Genomic DNA, 21,247 nt, shown 5'->3' on the forward strand with positions numbered 1-21,247 from the left:
ATAAACCAAACCCAAAAAAAAAATTTTTATTTTCAATATTTTGTTGCGAATCCTTTGGAGGCAATCACTGCCTTAAGTCTGGAACCCATGGACATCACCAAACACTGGGTTTCCTCCTTCTTAATGCTTTGCCAGGACTTTACAGCCGCAGCCTTCAGGTCTTGCTTGTTTGTGGGTCTTTCCGTCTTAAGTCTGGATTTGAGCAAGTGAAATGCATGCTCAATTGGGTTAAGATCTGGTGATTGACTTGGTCATTGCAGAATGTTCCACTTTTTTGCACTCATGAACTCCTGGGTAGCTTTGGCTGTATGCTTGGGGTCATTGTCCATCTGTACTATGAAGCGCCGTCCGATCAACTTTGCGGCATTTGGCTGAATCTGGGCTGAAAGTATATCCCGGTACACTTCAGAATTCATCCGGCTACTCTTGTCTGCTGTTATGTCATCAATAAACACAAGTGACCCAGTGCCATTGAAAGCCATGCATGCCCATGCCATCACGTTGCCTCCACCATGTTTTACAGAGGATGTGGTGTGCCTTGGATCATGTGCTGTTCCCTTTCTTCTCCAAACTTTTTTCTTCCCATCATTCTGGTACAGGTTGATCTTGGTCTCATCTGTCCATAGAATACTTTTCCAGAACTGAGCTGGCTTCATGAGGTGTTTTTCAGCAAATTTAACTCTGGCCTGTCTATTTTTGGAATTGATGAATGGTTTGCATCTAGATGTGAACCCTTTGTATTTACTTTCATGGAGTCTTCTCTTTACTGTTGACTTAGAGACAGATACACCTACTTCACAGAGTGTGTTCTGGACTTCAGTTGATGTTGAGAACGGGTTCTTCTTCACCAAAGAAAGTATGCGGCAATCATCCACCACTGTTGTCATCCGTGGACGCCCAGGCCTTTTTGAGTTCCCAAGCTCACCAGTCAATTCCTTTTTTCTCAGAATGTACTGACTGTTAAGAGGCCCGGCTGCACTTTATATATACATTTTATATGTATTTTTTGCACTTTGATTATGCGGGGTGCAGCCGGGCCTCTTAATACGGCCGTGCATAGTGGAATTTCTGTCCCTTACGTGCTGCAATGAGTAGTGTCCGGGTAACCCGCCTAATCTAATAGTAAGGGCGTGGTAATAGGTTGCTGGCTGGACACCATGCGCATACAAGTGTGAACAGTGCCCTATGCGCGCCACTAGTGTGCAATTTACCTTGCACCTGTGAAGTGTCCATCATGTTGAGAGGCTTGTCTGCATCCTGTTTGTGCATTAGATGTGTTGGCCTGGGCTAACTGGACTGGTTGCCCTTTTTTGCTGTGAGTACATTTTATAATACATTTTTGGGGGAGTTTTTATCTCCTCTTCTTGTTGCTATTTTAGCATGAAGAAGAGGCAAGACAATAAATAATCAAAGGTCATAAAACAGACGTTCTCCTCCAAATGATTTCTATCTGTTGTTTCATGCTCAAGTAATAAGCATTTTCAATCATATAAAAATGAGGCGTTAGGTGCTTTGTAAATGACATAGCACTAAAGTGGGTTATTCCCTTTCAATTATGTTTTTACCCTGTCAGTTGTAATGCTCAACGCTGATGTTGAGGAGAGGAAGAGTGGAAGTTGAGCCACTGGACCACAGGTGGGAGCCGAGCTTACCTTTTAGTAGGAGGGGCTTAACTAAGTGCCTGCTGTGAGGCAGATGCCAGATACCACTCCCAGGGCAGTGAATGGGACTGAGGTAGCTGATCCCTAGGACAGGACACGGACTCAGGTACGGACACAGGTGCAGGCAGGTACAGAAGTGTTGGCTGAGGCAAACAGGAAGGTGGGTATGGACAGCTATGTTGGGCACTGTAAGGATGGATAGGTATAGGAAGGATGACTCAAGAATAGGTAACGGAACAGGAGCACGGGACCTGACAACTAACTAGGAGATAGATGACTGACTAACTAAGGACGTTGCACAGGCACCTCCCCTAATGAGAGGGTGCCTTAAATACATAGTGCCTCTCAGCCATAGGCTGAGAGGCACATTTGGGAGATGAAGGGCCCGCCCTTTAAAGGAGGGTAGGTGTGTGCCCTAAGCTTACTCCCGGGGAATCTGTGCTGTGAACACAGGCCCCGGGAGGAGGAGGAAGCAGGAGCACATGTGAATGACCAGGGGAGTGCGGGGAAGAACGCAGCCTGGCTGCGGCAATTAGGGAGTCGGCGTCCCTGCAGCGGCGCTAAATGAGTACTAGGTGGTTTTACGTACAATAAAAAAAACAGCAGCCTGGCTAGAAACGTAATTGAAACTAAACAACCCCTTTAAGGAGCCACTGCCTACTGAGCTATTAAGAACCAGCCTCTTTAGCTGGATTCATAGCTCACTGTCTGATTTTCTTCTCTGACGTCACACAGGCAATGAGTTGTCAAACAAGCGAAAGAGACGAGTGCTGCGTGCAGAATCATCCTTGGGAGGCAGTGGCTCCTTAAGTGCTATGTCACGCCCAGAGCACTCATTGCCTCATTTGCATATGAATTAAAACACTAATTGCTCAGGAGTGTAGCAACAGATAGAAGATATAAAGGTGCTAATGAATTTATATTCCAAAGACCTACATGCCCATATATGCGATGTTTGAGTGGCGGGGAGTGGTTTATCTTACTGACAGATTCTCTTTAAATACAAATCTTGGAAGCTACAGTAACTTCATATGTAACCTGCCTATGGGCCATTGCTGGAAACGTACGTGAAGAATATACACATGTAATAACACAAATGAACACCAGATGGCAGTGCCACTTTAATGTTGATACAGAAACATCTTATCCTTTTTATTTCTTACTTCTCGCTTCATTATGAATGAAGAGCTCAAGATAGATGGAAATCATATTAATGATATCACTTTCTTCTTACACATTGAAAAACACCACTTTTAACATAAAATGCTAATGAGCTGACAATGGATTTGCATTTATCAAGCAAATTATTTTTAAAGGGGTATTCCCATCTCCAAGATCCTATCCCAATATGTAGTAGGCATAGTAGTAATAATAATAATAATAATAATAATAATAATAATACTAAATACTTCCAATTAGAAATGTAGTATAGTTTTCCTAATATAGCCATGTCTCTTACCTCATGTGCAGGACATTGCAGCTTAGGTATCCATGGTTTCGCCCACTCATATAGTGACAGTTGCATGTGGTTGTAACCATGGATACTTAAGCTGCAATACCCTGCACATGAGGTAAGAGACATGGCTATATAATGTCTAATTGAAGGTATTTGCTAATACTATTATTATTATGCCTATTACATATTTGGATAGGATCTTGGAGATGGTAATACCCCTTTAAGTGTTAAAGGGATATTGTACTTTCATGGCATAATGTCTATGTAATGTATAATAATAAAAAAATAAAATAATAATAATTAAAAAAAAATATAATAATAATGATAATAATAATAAGCTTTCTGAACCAAGTATATTCGGCCACTCATGACTGCAGCCTTATGCAGATTAGTATTTTTGTGCCTTTGCCTTATTTGTAAAAACTAACGAGACTAAAGAATGCCAAAAATAAAAAATATACACCGTCTATAATATATATATATTAAAAAATTATAAGCTTATATCCTCAAGGGGCTTATCGGCTGCAGAATTTCAGCAGATATAGTGTCAGACAGTTTCTGCTATGTATTTCCGCCTTGATAAAATGTCATCCACAATACTTACAAAGCCGATTTTCCGTCCTGAAAATTCAGATATAAAAATCAGCTGCGCAAGAAACCCATGTCCACATAACATGAGTCAATCCGTTCTTTTGATATGTATGGAATTGCCTTTAAGTGGTCATGCACATGGTCATATTATGAGTCCAACCAAGTACATAATCTGCATGGATTTTATGTGTTATACGTATGTTAAAGGGAAACTGTCAACAGGTTTTTACTACATCATCTGAGAGCAGCATGATGTTGGCAAAGAGGCCCTGAGTTCAATGATGTATCACTTAGATTAGTGGCTGCAGCTGTTCAGACACAGTGAAAGATTTTAGATTTTACATGTAGCAGAGCTCTGAGAGCTGCTCCGCCCACATCAGGCTTTCAGTGTACATTTCCATAGACAGAAGCTGCTAATCACAGAAGGGGCGGACTCAGACAAGTGTTCAGGAGCTGCTGAGACCCACTAATGATAAAGATAACAGGCTAAAGCTAACATTGCAGGCATTAAAAAAAAGACTGTGAGATAAGGGATTGAGGGCTGAAGTCTCTGTTTTAACACTTGCAGCATGCTGTCTTCAGGTTACATTGCTGCAGAAAACTGTGCTGACAGAGTCCTTTAAATTGGGTTTCCTTCAGTCTCCTCCCACACTTCCAAAAAAGGTTCCTACTATTTGAGAAATATATGTGCATGGTATCAGCGGTGTAGCGTGCCTGGGGAAATTATTCCTATAGCACGATACTAATAAATTCTATAAATAATACACTAATATTATTTTGTTATTAATACAATATCTGCAATAATCTAATAAACTGAATATAAATGTGGATTTTAGATTAATTTTATAGCATAAAACAGCAATTTTTAAAAAGATTTATTTTCCTACAGTATGTGTTCCCAACCTATTACCCCCTCCTTCTATATTTACATGTACACTTTTGGTACCAAAGTGATGGGTTAAATTGTTCACATACTTAAAATTCCCTTCTTGTTTACTAGCACTCAGCCCAAATCCAAAAGCTTAACGCACCACTCCAGATTTTATTTTATTTAAACCCTGGAGTAATCCATAACTTGTTAGCCAATGCATAAGTTGATAGCCTTCGTAAGTTATAAATCTTTGTAATATACATAGTTACATAGTTAAATAGATTGAAAAAAGACCTAGGTCCATCTAGTTCAACCTTCCTCCACCAATTATACTCCATTGGCATATATTGCTTTATTCTCTCTCAAGGATCTTGCTAAATTTTATGTTTTAACTACCTCGTTCCTGCTCTTTTACAAGCTGATTTGAGCTGCTGCTCTAGCAAGAATACATGCTCAAACACTATTTACAAACACTCACCCTGTGTGAGCTTCCCGACTCCACTCTTCCATGCTCAGGTAGTGAGAGTGTCCCGGACGCGTCCAGGGGCGTCACAAGAGTGTTTAAAAATAGTGTTTGTATGGATTTTTCTAGAGCAGCAGTTCAAAGCAGCTTGTGAAATAGCATGAACTATGCAGTTATTATGCACCTGTCTTGTCTTTAGGGCCAGGCTCCACTCCCTTGTCTTAAGGCCGCCGCCATTTACTGTACTCTGCATCAGCTCTTACAAGTGGCCCAGCGTTCCTCTCTCTGCTACATTGACATCTGTCAAACCCAGCCTATTCTGCTATCACCCTCGGTCTATGTGTTCACTCTGATTTGTGGCTTCATTAATCCACCTCACCAAGCAAGCCCTAACAGCAAGTAAAACAGCACTTTCAGCATAATGTTTGAGATAAAAGTAATGAATATAAGGTAATGGCATACATTAAAAAGATTATTAACTTTGCAAAAACTGATCAATATTAAGTTAATAAAAAAGTTACTCTTTCAGGATTTCTACATCTGTATAGATTAGAATCTACCAATATCAGTACATGAATACAGCACCATAACCATTATCAATACATGCATATGTGGCGCCCTGGACAAGCCAGGTCGTCACAGGTACTACACCAACACACCCTACACCCCGGCTAGGCACACCGAAGCCAAACACAAAATCCTTGTTGCCTTCCTCCAGGGGCTGATGTCCACACCAGGGGGTGGGCCAGGCGGTTGGTCCCGCCCACCTATGAGTTCACAGTCCTGGAGGCGGGAAAAGAGACCAGTTAGTTCAGATCACTTTCGGAGAAAAGTGGTAGAGGAGCAGACTGACCGTGTCCGGGTGTGTGGCCCGGGCACTCAGCAAGGTTGGCAGACGGTGGTGACCGTCTGCAGGAGAGGCTAATTGGAGCAAACCGTATGGACCGTGGACGGGCGGTGGCCCGGCGGTACCGGATCAGGGAGTAAAGAGAAGCCAGCACCATCCGGCAGGGCCTACGGACCCCGACCAGGCTAGGAGTCGCCGTAAAACCGGTCAAATCCGTTAGCAAAGGGAACCTCCGGGGTTTCGCAGCAGCCAAGACCCGATTGAAGGCAACAGCTCACACCGTAGAGGGAAACACAGTCACCGCCAAGGCTACAGTTCCCAGGTCCAGAACCTGCGGGCAAAAGGGGCTCCCTCAGCATCCATCCAAGCTGGGGAGCGGGTTACCGGTGGGAAGCCATTGGAACCGTAAACACAACACAGGTGCAGGGAAAGGCAGTCACCATCAACCTGCCGGGAGGAGAACAACCGCAGCCGCCTGTGGGACCCGTCCATACAGCCGTTTGTTTGACCAGAGACTCTGTGTGGATTACTGGCTGAGTGAGTACCACCATGCCGTGCGGCACCGCGCTGCCCCCGCGACCCTGCACCTCACCAGGCCCCGTAACCCGCCTGCACATCCCCAAATCCTCACCGGGCCCCGGGACAACCAACCCCCCTACCCACAGAGGGGAGAACTAACATCCAAGCTGCTCCCTGTCATCGCTCCCGGGATCCCCGTCCAGAGCAGCGGTGGTGTCACAACTTCACCACAACCGTGGGTGGCGTCACGGACAATAAATCCCCAAAATCATTCCCCTTTTCACTCACGGGCGAGGAGCGCCGCTCGAGTCCCCGGGATCCGGCCCACCTCTTGAGCCACCGCCGAGCAGCAGCAGCAGCAGCCGGACCCGAGCAGTGGGTGAGCGCAGCATCCCCTTCTCCGCCCGTGACACATAAAGCACCAGAGCCAGCATAAGTACATGAATACATCACCAAAATCAAGTTAGCAAAAAATGGAAAGTACTACATTTGAATATAATGATACAGATGAAAAACTCAGAGATGTGAATCACTTTTGCACTGCTTTGCGGCCGCTTTGCTTAAGATGTAACACTCTCAGTTCAATTTCCGCTTATAGCAAGCCGAGTTCAACGGAGTTGCAAGAGCTGTACACATCTACGGGATAATTTGCGGTCTATGCCACTGAAGGGGATTTATTTTACCAGGATACAGGGGTTTGGGGCAATCGGCGTTCCCCTGCCATGTGCGTTTTCCACCTGTAGCATCAATTTAAAAGGCTTTATGAATTGTCGACTAGCGCTCCCTTTTGTTTTTTTGCCTGTTTCCAATGTCCTATCTGCAGCGTCCAGGTGAATGTCTGGGTACAAGCTATAGGCTAACCATAATTCATTTAAAGCTTTATTGTGTTTAAGAGTGATTTATTAGCCACTCACAGAGTGTAAGTAAAAAATGTTCTCTCAGATTTGCAATCATTTCCACATACATTCCCACACAGAAGTGCTGTGGTTCACATCGTTTTTCTTTAATTTATTTCAAAATCAACTTAAGTGCAGGAATATAGCATCAGAATCAACATCAGTACATTAACACCAAAAGCATCATCAGTACATGAATACAGCACCAAAGCCAAAATCAGTACATTAATATAGCATCATAACAAATATTAGTACATTTATAAATTATCAGAGCTATCATTACTAGTGCATGAATACAGCACCAGAAACATCATCAAAACAAGAATACATCTACAGAACCACATTCACCACATCAATACAGCAACAAAGCTACCACCAGTACATGAATACAGCATGAGAACACATGTAAACCGCCATGGATTAAATGGCGCTATAATAATAAATAATAATAAATAATAATAATAACTATCATCAGTACAAGAATACATCTCCAAAACCACTATCAATGCATGAATTCAGAACCAGAGCCACCATCAGTACATGAACATATCGCCAGAACCATCATCAGTACAGCAAAAAAAAACTATCACCAATACATGAATATTGCACCAGAACCAACATGTGACTTATGAACTAATGAGTTATTGGCACCCCATTGTCCTCAATTATTATTAACTATGACCTTCAGTATCACATGTCTAGTAGAATGTGTAGCCATCTAATAGTGCTGTGGACCTTTAAAATTAACTTGCTAATTGGCATTATAGTTATATGGGTCTATTTTGCCAAATAGGCACTAATTGAGGAGCTGCCACAACTGACAATGGGGGTTCAGATTAAACAATGAAGGAGCATGAAGTTAAGGGTGTTAAACTATAAAATAATCATACCCAAGGCTGCAAAGTTCTATTCATTCAGACAAAGACAATATTAGAATTTGGAAGGGAAAGAGACAGACAGGTATTGAAGATATGAGCAGGCCTTATGTCTTATTGAAGGATATAGAACTGAATCGAGTGAAGGGGAACTGGATTAGCATACTGTGTCTCCCGATACTCCAAACCGGAGGTTAGTTTAACAACAAGCTCGGGGTAACTTGGTAGAACTGGCAGAATCCCATCCCTGCTTGTGCATGTCTACTGGAAAATTAGGTTTTGCGCCTTGTTCGGGTTTGAAACTGAAATTAATGGTGACAATCTCTTTACTGCAGGGTGGAAACATATACAGCAACAGGGAATAAATAATTAGGTGATTTACAGCTGCAGATAAGGCGTGATAAAGACCAAAAGAGACGCTATATCTGCAAGATTCATGCAAGCAACCCAACAAGAGTCAGGCAAGTAGCAATGTAATGTGTACAGACTCTAGGTGTACTTTTTTTTTATAGGGGTATTCCCATCTTGTATATTTGTAAAAGTGAGTCACACCAATGGGACTCACATTTTTTAACATAATGTATCCCTTGTATGCACCATTGTCAGTGGAGAGGTGGCAGCGCATTCATGGCTCTCTCTATTCTTTTGTATGGGAGTTCCAAGCACCTCTCCACTGACAATGTATTGTGATATGGTCCCATTCATAAAATGTAGGGATGATCGAATACCTCAAATATTCGGCTTTGTGAATATCCGAGGAATAGGTCGCCGCTATGCGAATATTCGATGCGCAATGTAAGTCTATGGTAAGCCCGAATAGTTGTTATTCGGGTTTCCCATAGACTTACATTGCGCATCGAATATTCGCGAATAGTCGACTAGCGGTGACCTATTCGGCAAGTATTCGCAAAGCCGATCATCCCTAATAATATCCTAATAATAATATCCCATCCTTTGTATGGAAGTTCCAACCACCTCTCCACTGACAATATCTTGTGATATGGCCCCATTCATAATATCCCATCCTTTGTATGTGATTTCCAACCACCTCTCTATTGATAATGTCTTGGGATATGGCCCCATTCATAATATCCCTATCCTTTATATGGGAGTTCCAGCCACCTCTCTACTGATAATGTCTTGTGATATGGCCCCATTCATAATATCCCTATGTGTGGTAGCCATATCTGTCATACTTTTTATGCCAAAAAACTGGTGTAAAACCACTTTATATAGCGCCAATGCGTTTGTGTAATGCATATTCTCACATTGGTTACAAGCGCCTCCCCCCTAAAAAATGGGCAGAGCTAGGGAGCAGCTGGGTTGGACAGGGCATGGAAAGTGCTTCTTACTCCAGAAATGCTACTCCAGTCCCTGACTAGAGTAACTTTTTTTTGTGAGGCTCATTCCCCTGATAAGTTGCGCCAAATTCAATAATTGGCGTTCACTTCATATTGAATTCACTACATCTTATTCTTACACACCCCTCATTATGACTCATGCGTGAAACACCAGTCTTAAAGAGGTGACAGGCCATTGATGGCCTGTCCTTAGGATAGGTCATCCATGTCTAATGTCTGACTCCTGCCGATCAGCTGTTATCGGTGTTGCCGGCTCAGTTCTGGAGCTGCCCTGCCTTCTGGGTGGGTACTGCTCATCCGACCTCCTTTTCAAATCAGTGGCCGCTATCAGAAGATAGAAAGCTCTGGAACTGAGCATCGGAAACAGCTGATCGCCGGGGATGCCGGGTGTCTGTCTAGTCAATAATCCGGATTGTGGAGTGTAAGGGAAAGAAAGCGTAAGGAGCAAGGGCAGATAAATGTTTGTGATTTTCATGGTCATTCTGGGAGAACTGGTATCTCTGCTTTAGAGAAACTCTTTATGCAGTATATTGATGTTTCCATAAAGGAAATCCAGGTGTAAATCACCTTGCTTTGCAGTGACAAGACACTTAAGATTAAATAAGTCTGGCAGCTAAATGTATTTTGGAGCAGGCTGTGTATGTGCTCCGCAGCAGGTATTCACAGAACACACAGTATCGGCCCTACAATCAAGAGAGATTTATTAAAGAGGCTCACACACTCCCGATGTAATGACACTCTCATACCCCTTGTACACACTCTTGGCCGGTCTGCCTGATTTTACGATGGGCTGCTGATAAGTCTTTGGCTTTTCCCAGAAAGAAACGAGATAGGATGATGAAACTTTACATTTATTCCACATACTCTCCACTGATGACAATACACTTCTTACATCAGTATTCCAAGTTCTGTAAGCCTAGCAAAAAGGCTAGGCTTGTGCCTCAAACCAGGCATCTGTAGCATCCATGACATCAGAAATGGTGTGAAATTTGGTACCCTTGAGGTGTTTCTTAAGGTTTGGAAACAGATGATAGTCGGAGGGAGCTAGATCTGGTGAATAAGGTGCGTGGTCAACCAGCAGGAAGCCCAGCTCTGCCAGTTTTGCCATGATCTCTTGTGCAGTGTGAGCGGAGGCGCTGTCTTGCAGGAACAAGATTCGTTTGGACAGCTTGCCACGTCTTTTGGCCTTTAGAGCTGCATACAATTGGTCTAAAAGTTCAACATAATATCAAGCATTGATGGAGAAACCCTTTTAAAGATAGTCCACTAGCAGCACGCCCTCCTTATCCCAGAACACAGACGCCATCACCTTAGTGGCTGATTTTTGCACCCTGAACTTCTTTGGACGAGGAGAACCACTGTGCCTCCACTCTTTTGACTGCTCCTTGTTTTCAGGGTCATACAAATAAATCCAGGCCTCATCCATAGTGACCAGTCGATCCATTAAGTTCTTATCAGTCCGGAAACGCTGACAAATGGACCGGGAAGTTTTCTCTCTCATGCTTCTCTGATCTGTTGTCAAACATCTAGGGACCCACTTTGCAGATAGCTTCCTCATGTCCAAATGTTCATGGACAATGACACAAACATGTTCACAGGAAATACCCATGATGTCTGCTATTGCTTTAGCTGAAATTCGTGGATTCTCCAGTATGAGGTTGTGCACAGCATCGACGATCTCCGGAACATCAACCACTCTCAGGCATCCAGGACGTTCCTCATCATTGGGGCTGAAGTCACCCATTTTAAATTTGACTACCCAGTTCTTAACTGTGGAATATGAAGGGCATTGATCCCCTAATGTCTGCGACATATCACCATGAATATCCTTCGCGGACTTTGCGTGCAGAAACAAGAATTTTATCACTCCTCTGCTCTCAGTTGCTGTGAATATCGCATTAGATTCTGCCATTATATTTTCCCGCATGCGTAGAACACTGTTGCCATAAGCAACAAACACAAAATTTTGAAAACATATGTGCCGCCCCCGTGCCAGCAGCCGGAGCTGCTCGGGTCCGGGCATTCTGGTGTGGTGGCTCGAGGGTCTCCAGACCCGGGGGTCTTTCGGACATGCCGAATAAAAAGGGGGACGTAGATGTACGGGCTAGGCCGTAGTAAGTTTGTGACGCCACCCACGGTGTGTGGTGAAGTGGGACACCAACACTGCTGTAGTAGGTCACCCGGGGGAGATGTTGTGGCAGCTAGTTGTTAACACCTCTGTGGGTAGGGATGGTGGCCCCGAGACCGATGTCTCTATGCAGGGTATAGCGACCGTAGGGAGTGTTTGTGTACTCACAGTTAATAAACCACCCGAGTCTCTGGTAAACCAAGGTGCTGGTGGCCGGTGCCGCGGCCAGTTGCATTCGGGTACCCCACCCGGCTGGTGGTCTCTCTCCTTTTCTCTGCACTGTTTTGTGTAAGGTGGACTTCCTTGACTGGAGACTGCCCTTCCCGTGGTTGTTCCTTCCCGGTGAAAGACCTGGCTAGTTTCCTGCCAGCGTTGAGAAACATGTGATGGTGTCTCCGCAGACCTTCTTGCTTTGAATATTTCCTAGGGGGCATTGCTCTAGAATCACTGCGTTGAGAAACACGTGATGGTGTCTCCGCAGTGGTGGATGTTGATCTCCCTAAGGTCAACCATCCTTGCTCACATAAGGTGGACTTCCTAGCGTGAAACTCAGGAGTCTGCTCCCGGCTGGATGTGGCCTAAGGAGCCGTGCCCGCAGACGCTGGCCCGTGGGATCTATGGGCCCTGGCGGTGACCTCTTATCCCTAATCGGTGGGCTGTTGTTTTCTATGAGGGACTTTGGGTGGGACAGGACCTCTAGTCCTGGCCTCAATCGGTGAATTAACCAGTCTGTTTGTTTTCGGTTCTGGCTTCAGGGTCCGAGTACCCCCCTTTGTGCTACGGTTTCCGGGTCGGTTCCCCGTGTCAGTACCGGCGGGCTACAACCCTGTCCCTGTCCACCTCGGTTCTGTCAAGCCGTCTTCCCGTCTCCTGCTGACGGAGCCCACCGTCTGCCTCCTAGCCAGTGGCACCAGGGCTCCTACCCTGGCACCGTTCAACTTGAACTTTCCTGCTGGAGCTACACTTAGCTCCAGCCCACACTCCTCTCCACCTTGAACTCCAAACTCAACTCACTACTGTTTTCCAGCCCCGGGCTGTCTGGACCCCTGGGTGAGCGTGTCCAACAACCTGGTCACGCCCACTGGTGTGTCTTTCTTTCCCTAAAGAGGGTTGACTAGGGTTTCTAGGTTGGCTGTATGTTTCCTAGTGAGGGAAGATGTTATGCGGGGGCCTATTTGTGACTACCTGGTTTTGCCAGGGCGTCACACATATATTAGACACATAAGGCTTTCATGTGATGTAACATTCGTTGCCATAGAAACAAAAAAAGATAACAAAGACTTGTCAGCAGCCCCTTGTATAACTCTCACTTAGGACTCACTCATTGCTTCTATGTGCACTTGGAAATTCCTACAAGTCTCATTAGGCCACACGGTTAAGGCCAAGGCATATGTATAGAGCCATAGTCACTACATGTCTTTCTGTATTATAGCATTCAATTAACTTCAATTAGCCGCCTACATACAGTACTGTGCAAAACTTTTAGGCAGGTGCTGCACACTAAAAACTCTTTCAACAATAGGTGTTAATATTTATTTTTAAAAATCAAAGGGTTGACAACCGCCTCTCAATCCTTGTTTCCCAAGAGTAAAATAATAACACCTATACCCACCCCCTTTTCAACACTGGTTCTCCTGGGGATTGTATGACATTTTTATGTTATGTGATCACTGTGACCAATCAGCGCTGGCTTCCCTCCTTCAAACAAATCAGACATCCGGAGATAGCGAGAGTTCAGCAGCGGCTGCTCTCTGACTTCCTCTGGATGTCAATGATTTTGGAAAAAGAGAAGCTAGTGCTAATGGGCCACAGAGATAACATGAGAGAAGAATGTCACATGATCCCTAGGAGAACCAGTGTCGAGGCCAGAGATGTCTGAGTAGTGGATAACCTCTTTAAGGAAAAGTAAAATTAATGAAAAAAAGAGAAACCTAAATTGAATCAATATTTGCCTTCACAACAGCATCAATTCTTCTAGGTATACTTGTATGCAGTTTTGGAAGGAACTCAGCAGGGAGGTTGTTCCAAACATCTTGGAGAACTAACCACAGATCGTCTATAGATTTCTGATTACATAAATCCTTCTATAAGCCAAGACAGACCCAATGATGTTGAGATCAGGGCTCTGCGGGGGCCGGATCATCACTTCCAGGAGTGTTTGTTATTCTTTACACTGAAGATAGTTCTAAGGACATTTGATATATGTTTGGGGTCCTTCTTCTACTGCAGAAGCCACTCAGATGCCTCCTGGATGTTACTGAATGATGGATAAGTATCTGCCTGTATGTCTCAGCATTGGGGAGACCAAGAAATGGGCAACGTTGATGACTGTAGATGCAGTGGTTGACCATGGAAGCAGTTGCAATGTATATCGCATACTTTCATATAGAGTTTTACTCCAGAGGCTTCTTGGTTACAGTATATGATACAAAGGATTGTTGGTTACAGTGTGTGGCATCGGCACTTAGTGGTTACAATCTTTTGTCCATATGCTTGGTGGTTATAGTTTATTGCTAAAGGTACTTGGTGGTTTACGAACAATATAAAAAGAGCATATAACTTATAATAGAATAAATAAGTAAATAATAGTAGTACATGTAAATAACATAGGGTAGTTGGATAACACTGTTTGATCAAGGAGTGTAAAAGCCATCCCACCGCGACAAGGTGTTCCCAGTCGGTACGGTCCTACTCTAGTATTGGATCCTCACCTTGCCTCATGTACTACTACTATTTACTTTACTATAGGGTATATACTCATTTTTTGTTTTTATCTTGTTTTTTTTTTCTTTTAGGGAATGGCCACAGTGAGAACAAGCTCCTACTGCATGTATATCAACTTATACTGGGCAAATTATATTTTCAGGTCAGCTCCAATCTCTGTAATGTTTTCTGGCTTTTGTCTTGACACAAGTCTGTAACTACTTAAATATAGTACATCAGGCTGGTTTGCAGCCAATGTGGCTCAATACACAAGAGGACACTAGAAGAGGTTCAGACCTCAACTGTGAAACAGTAACAAACAATGACAGGCTCCAAGAACTTTCCACAGGTCACTGCTGGTAATGACAACCTGTCTCTGTACATGTGTAACATACACTGTGCCACTCATTGATAGCTTTCTGCCTATACTGTGCATAGGCAGAAAGGTGCTTATTATCCATGTGAAAAGAGACGGAAGGCACTCACCAGATATGCGGTAAAAAAAGCTGTTTTATTCGACCATCAGGTCAGGGGGAAAGGCGTGAGGGAGTTGGGTACACACAATCTGTTGGACGATGGCCGTTTCGCGTCTTTACAACCGTTATATGTGACGCCCTGGACTAGCCAGGTAGTCACAGACATACCAACACACACACCCCCACCCTAGGCAGTTACAGCAGCCAAACACAAAACCCTTGTTGCGTCCCTCCAGAGTCTGATATCCACACCAGGTGGGGCGGAGCCAGGTGGTTGGCCCCACCCACCGAGGAGTTCACAGGCCCGGAGGTGGGAAAAGCAGTAGATAGAGTTTGGAGGTGAAAGTGAGAGGTCACGTACTGCGAGTGTCTGGGTTGGAGCCCAGATACTGACAGCAAGGTTGGCAGACGGTGGTGGCCGTCTGCAGGAGTTAGTGGAACTCCGCAGAGCCGTAAGGACCGGGGACGGGCATCGGCCCGCCGGTACCGGACCGGGGAACGGAGTGAAGCTAAGCACACAGGCAGGGCCATCGGACCCCGACCAGGCTTGGAGCCGCCGTCAATAGTCAAATCCGAATGTGACAGGAGCCCCAGGGGTTTCCCAACTACCAAGTCCCGATTGAAGGCAACCGTCCACCCAGAGAGGATATACAGCCACCGCCAAAGGCTAGAGATCCAAGGGCCAGCGCCTGCGGGCAAAACCGGCTCCTACGGCACCTATACGCCGGGGAGCGGACTACCGGTGGGCAACCACAGGAGTCAAAACATTCTAAAAGGTGCAGGGAAAGACAGCCACCATCAGCCGTCCGGGGAGAGCACAACAACAACACTGCAGCCGGCTGCAGAGACTCTGTCAGTGATTGTCTGAGTGAGTACACCAGTGCTGTCCGGCACCGCGCCGCGCTGTCCCTGCAACCCTGCACCCCAGCCATCCTGCCTCCCCGTTACACCACCGGTCCCCGGGATCCCCAACCCCTGCCCACGGAGGGGACAACATCTCAGCTGCACCCTACCATCTCTCCCGGGATCCCCGTCACCAGCAGCGGTGGTGCCATCATCACCACGTCCCATGGGTGGCGTCACGAACAATCTCCCTAACCAAACCACCCCCTTTTCACTCACAGGTGAGGAGCGCTGCTCGAGTCCCCGGGTCCGGTCCACCGCTCGAGCCACCGAGCAGCAGCAGCAGAAGCCCCGGACTCGAGCATGGCGAGTGCGTCCCCTCCGCACGCGACAACTTGGCGTCACGAACAGGATCGAGCCGATCTACTTACCAGTAGAAGTGCGCCTTGCAGTCTCCGCCGGCGGCGTCCGGCCGAAAAATTGAAAGCGCCGCCATCTTTGGCGCGAAAATCTTCCTCTCGAACGTCTTCCCCGAGCAGGGAAGGCGCGAAAGCGAAGCCCCGCCCCCAACAAGCGGAAGTGCTAGAAAGAACCAAGGGGGGGGCGAGTGAAAGCCTGCCTAATGTAGCCGAGGGCATAAAAAGCGGGGACGCCAGGACTCTGCAACATATCCGGTTCCTGGAAGTCTGCCAGCAAGCATGTCCGTCCCGTCCGGTGATGCCGAGATTCCCGAGCCCACGCCAGGAACGGCGGCGTGGGTGGAAGCCCGGACCGCACAAATGTGCTGCCGCCTTCAAACCCGGGTCCAGTTCTTGATGGAGCGCTGGGTGGCCGAGATGGAGGAAGTGGCAGCGGCCGTGCGGAGACGCGAGGTGGAGGCAGTGTTGGAGGAGCGGGTAAGCGACCCACGCCCCTGTGTCCGAGAAGGACCGGCCGCTGTGGCTGAGGGGCCCGGCCTGCGCCCGCTCACCCTCCTGCCTCCCCCACCATCCGTACCGGTTGCTGTTGCCCCTCTGCTTGGACCGCTACCCCCAACACCGATAGCGGAATCAAACCCGTCCATCCTAGAGGACCGCCCTGGGGGCGTTGTCCGTGAACGGCCCGCATCCCTCCCGCTGCCATGGATGATCCCGCGAGAGGTGCCCGTCCATGACAAGAAGCCGTCGGCCCCAGAGGTGGCCGCACCCGAGACTGTCCCGGCTCCGGCAGTCCGCCCGGCCGTGGAAGAACCATCCGCTGCGGACCCGAAGGCTCAACCGGTGAGGCCAGCTGTCCCTGAGTCCCACGCCTCGGCTGAGGCTGCGCCGGGCCGCCACTGCAAAGCAGCAGTCCAGGACACGTCACCGTAGGACCCCCACAAGAGAGTACCGATTGTGGCCGGTGTGGGCGCGGTCCAGCGGGGCCCGACCCGAGCGCAGGGGTCTGCCAACGCCCCTTATTGGGACAGGGAACCAAGCCAGTTGGGCTGAGAGATTGTCGCCAGGGAGCAGCAGAGGGCCGAAGTGATGGCGCGAGTGATTAAGGAGAAGGATGCACTCCGCCATGCCGCTTTTCGGGTGCGGGGCCCGGTGTATGAAGGCCAGGTCCGGCAGTTTGACACGCGAAGGGGGTTCGGTTTCATCTACGAGCCGGGCCTGGAGGCCAAAGTGTTTGTGGCCCACCGCGATGTAAACTCACACCTTCCCACGGGCAACCCAGGTCGCGATCTTTTGCCTGGCAACCTGGTAACCTACACCTGCCACTGCGGGGAGAGGGGCTGGTTCGCCCTGGGCATCAAACAGAGGGAGAGCCGCGGTGTGTAGATGCGGCTCCAGCCCCCTTCTCCACCTTGCCGTCTGGATATCGAGCTGGAGGAGGTCCTGGACGAGTGTGACCTCAAATAGTGGCAGCGGTCCTCCGTTGCAACCAAGTTGTCCCCGTTGGGACCCTCAGCAGTTTGAATGAATGAAAAATAATCCAACCGAAGCTTCACCTGATTATCTACTGTGATTATTCCGGCCGTTGCCGGCAAGTTGTCCCCGGACGGACCCTATGTGTTAACCGTATGCATGAGAAACTGCTCATGGACATGGCCGAGAACTGGCAGGCCACCCACGAACTTGTGGGCCTGTAAATAATGTTGTGGGATGGATACCATTGCCGCCTCCGGAGAGGCAGATTGGAGGAAGGGCTCGCAGCAGAGCAGGCTGGGGCCCGGCCACCACCAGGACCGGTGGCCATCCTCCAGGGGTCAGGGGTCCCCCTGGACGTGGGGTCCCCTGAAGTGACAGTCGGGTGCGAGTTACCGTACCCGTTCCCACTCGGGCAGTCTGAACCTGGACTGCGGTCAAGGGGTGCTGCCCACTTCTTAGGGGCAGCATCAGGGCTAGGTTGCTTGGGTGGGAGAGCGGAAGACATCCGTCCGTCAGTATTAAAAATGTTTATATGTGCAACGTTTAAGGTGACCTGAAGAAAATACTTATGTTTTAAATGTTTACTGTTTTACCTGTTATTTATATTTTTACAGTTTTGAAAAATAAAACCGGTGATGGACGGGCAGCCTGCGGACGGTCTGCATTTTACCAAGGGGGAATGTGACGCCCTGGACTAGCCAGGTAGTCACAAACATACCAACACACACACCCCCACCCTAGGCAGTTACAGCAGCCAAACACAAAACCCTTGTTGCCTCCCTCCAGAGTCTGATGTCCACACCAGGTGGGGCGGAGCCAGGCGGTTGGCCCCACCCACCGAGGAGTTCACAGGCCTGGAGGTGGGAAAAGCAGTAGATAGAGTTTGGAGGTGAAAGTGAGAGGTCACGTACTGCGAGTGTGTGGGTTGGAGCCCAGACACTGACAGCAAGGTTGGCAGACGGTGGTGGCCGTCTGCAGGAGTTAGTGGAACTCCGCAGAGCCGTAAGGACCGGGGCTGAGCGGTGGCCCGCCGGTACTGGATCGGGGAACGGAGTGAAGCTAAGCACACAGGCAGGGCCATCGGACTCCGACCAGGCTTGGAGCCGCCGTCAATAGTCAAATCCGAATGTGACAGGAACCCCAGGGGTTTCCCAACTATCAAGTCCCGATTGAAGGCAACCGTCCACCCAGAGAGGATATACAGCCACTGCCACAGGCTAGAGATCCAAGGGCCAGCGCCTGCGGGCAAAATGGGCTCCTACGGCACCTATACGCCAGGGAGCGGACTTCCGGTGGGCAACCATAGGAGTCAGAACATTCTAAAAGGTGCAGGGAAAGACAGCCACCATCAGCCGTCCGGGGAGAGCACAACAACAACAACACTGCAGCCGGCTGCGGGACCCGTCCATCCAGCCGTTTTGCTTTACCAGAGACTCTGTCAGTGATTGTCTGAGTGAGTACACCAGTGCCGTCCGGCACCGCGCCGCGCTGTCCCTGCAACCCTGCACCCCAGCCATCCTGCCTCCCCGTTACACCACCGGGCCCCGGGATCACCAACCCCTGCCCACGGAGGGGACAACATCTCAGCTGCACCCTACCATCTCTCCCGGGATCCCCGTCACCAGCAGCGGTGGTGCCATCATCACCACGTCCCGTCGGTGGTGTCACGAACAATCTCCCTAACCAAACTACCTCCTTTTCACTCACAGGTGAGGAGCGCTGCTCAAGTCCCCGAGTCCGGTCCACCGCTCGAGCCACCGAGCAGCAGCAGCAGAAGCCCCGGACCCGAGCGTGGCGAGCGCATCCCCTCCCCGCGACATATACGCTTACACTAGCGTATAACTCAGACGAGTGCTATCTGATGTTTTTTTGAATAGCACTTGCTCCAGTATTATACTGTGGGGCTGTTTTAATTAGTGCATGCTGCTATTGGCAGCGTATATCAGACAGCACACACCCATTCAAGTCTACACGTGCGTATGAATTGTCGGACTGCACTTCGATGTCATATGACTGCAGTCCGATATATGCCGACACAGTCAATGGAGAAGATGTTGAAATTAGTTTCTCCATCTTCTCCGCACCTGTGATCCGATTATCCCATGTGAGAGAATAGCATCACAGTGAATCATACTCGGCTCACACTCGTCTTTGCCGCTACATTATTTTGCCCTATGAAGGGGCAGCAAAAACCTGGCGACAGATTTTCTAAAGCGCACATTACATGTTGACAATGGACAGACGACCACACAATAAACTCTTATCAAGGTGCCTGCTTTGTAATACAACACTGCTGCACGCCGGCCTCTGTACATGGGAGGCTGGATCCTATATGGACTGTGTACATGACACGCAGTTTATCAAAACACAGAGGCCATTGTCTGGGAATTTCAGCCGGTGTTTGTTCTACTGACTTTTGTGTCACAATCACACAGTGCAGAGGGCAATGCCCAAAAAGAACTGTGACTTCAGCCCTCTGGTATGTCTCTCCCCCTCATCCCTCATCCTGTGTCAAGAAGGAAGTGGTTAACCTTTAGTTCGCCACTGCATATGTGGGCTGCAACTAAGCGAAAGACTGAAATACTAAAAAAATTATATCTGTGATAAAAATCTAATATCTATCTATCTATCTATTATCCATCTATCTATCTATCTATCTATCCCTCTATCTATCTATCTATTATCCATCTATCTATCTATCTATCTATCTATCCCTCTATCTATCTATCTATCTATCTATCTATCTATCTATCTATCTATCTATCTATCTATCTATCCCTCTATCTATCTATCTATCTATCTATCTATCTATCTATCTATCTATCTATCTATCTATCTATCTATCTATCCCTCTATCTATCTATCTATCTATCTATCTATCTATCTATCTATCTATCTATCTATCCATCCATCCATCCATCTATCTATCTATCAATCTATCAATCTATCTATCTATCTATCTATCCCTCTATCTATCCATCTATCTATCTATCTATCTATCTATCCCTCTATCTATCTATCTATATCCATTATCTATCTATCTATCCATCTATCCATCTATCTATCCATCTATCTATCTATCCATCCATTATCTATCTATCTATCTATCTATCTATCTATCTATCTCTTTTTATCTAACATCTCTATAGTTATCCATTATCTATGAATCTATCTATCTATCTATCTATCTATCTATCTATCTATCTATCTGTGAAGCCCCACAGGTGTTGTGTCGGTGCATTACCTTCAGGGACTCCACTCGGCTGGATCTTGTCACAGGTAGGAGATCTTCTTCTTGTCGTGACGCCACTCTCAGAATTGCGGTCAGTGGGGACCGCCACTGCAGGTTGAGGGACGCCTGGGGCTGATGGTGAGTGCAGTTAGTTGGAATAGCCTCCTGAGAGTGAGGCAAGCCCCAGGGCCCTGTGTAGGTGCGTAGTACCACAAGGCGCAGAATAACTCCACACACGCAGAATGTCTTTCAGGGGTTTTACTCACTTCAGATGGCAGGGTGAGTAACCCGGGCGTAGCTGGGATGAACCAGGCGGGAACCAGGTATCCTTCAGGCTGACTTCTGATGGTGACTACCAACTCGCCTTCCTTAGCCCTTGGTGGTTTGGGGTGACCCCGACTTTTAGTCCCTATGGGGGTCACCCAGGGAAGTT

At 47.3% G+C, this 21,247-nt stretch overlaps 1 long non-coding RNA gene across 1 annotated transcript in view; it reads right to left on the minus strand.

Moving 5' to 3' along the window:
• The window catches only part of LOC142249218 (uncharacterized), a 48,157-nt gene extending 27,183 nt beyond the window's left edge, over positions 1-20,974 (minus strand). The window contains exon 1 of the long non-coding RNA XR_012725012.1: positions 20,827-20,974. This is a non-coding gene — a long non-coding RNA (uncharacterized LOC142249218). The remainder of the gene's footprint in view (positions 1-20,826) is intronic.
• Between the last annotated feature and the right edge of the window lie 273 nt (positions 20,975-21,247).

Source organism: Anomaloglossus baeobatrachus, chromosome 8, assembly GCF_048569485.1.
Source record: "Anomaloglossus baeobatrachus isolate aAnoBae1 chromosome 8, aAnoBae1.hap1, whole genome shotgun sequence".
In the NCBI taxonomy this organism is placed as follows: Eukaryota; Metazoa; Chordata; class Amphibia; order Anura; family Aromobatidae; genus Anomaloglossus; species Anomaloglossus baeobatrachus.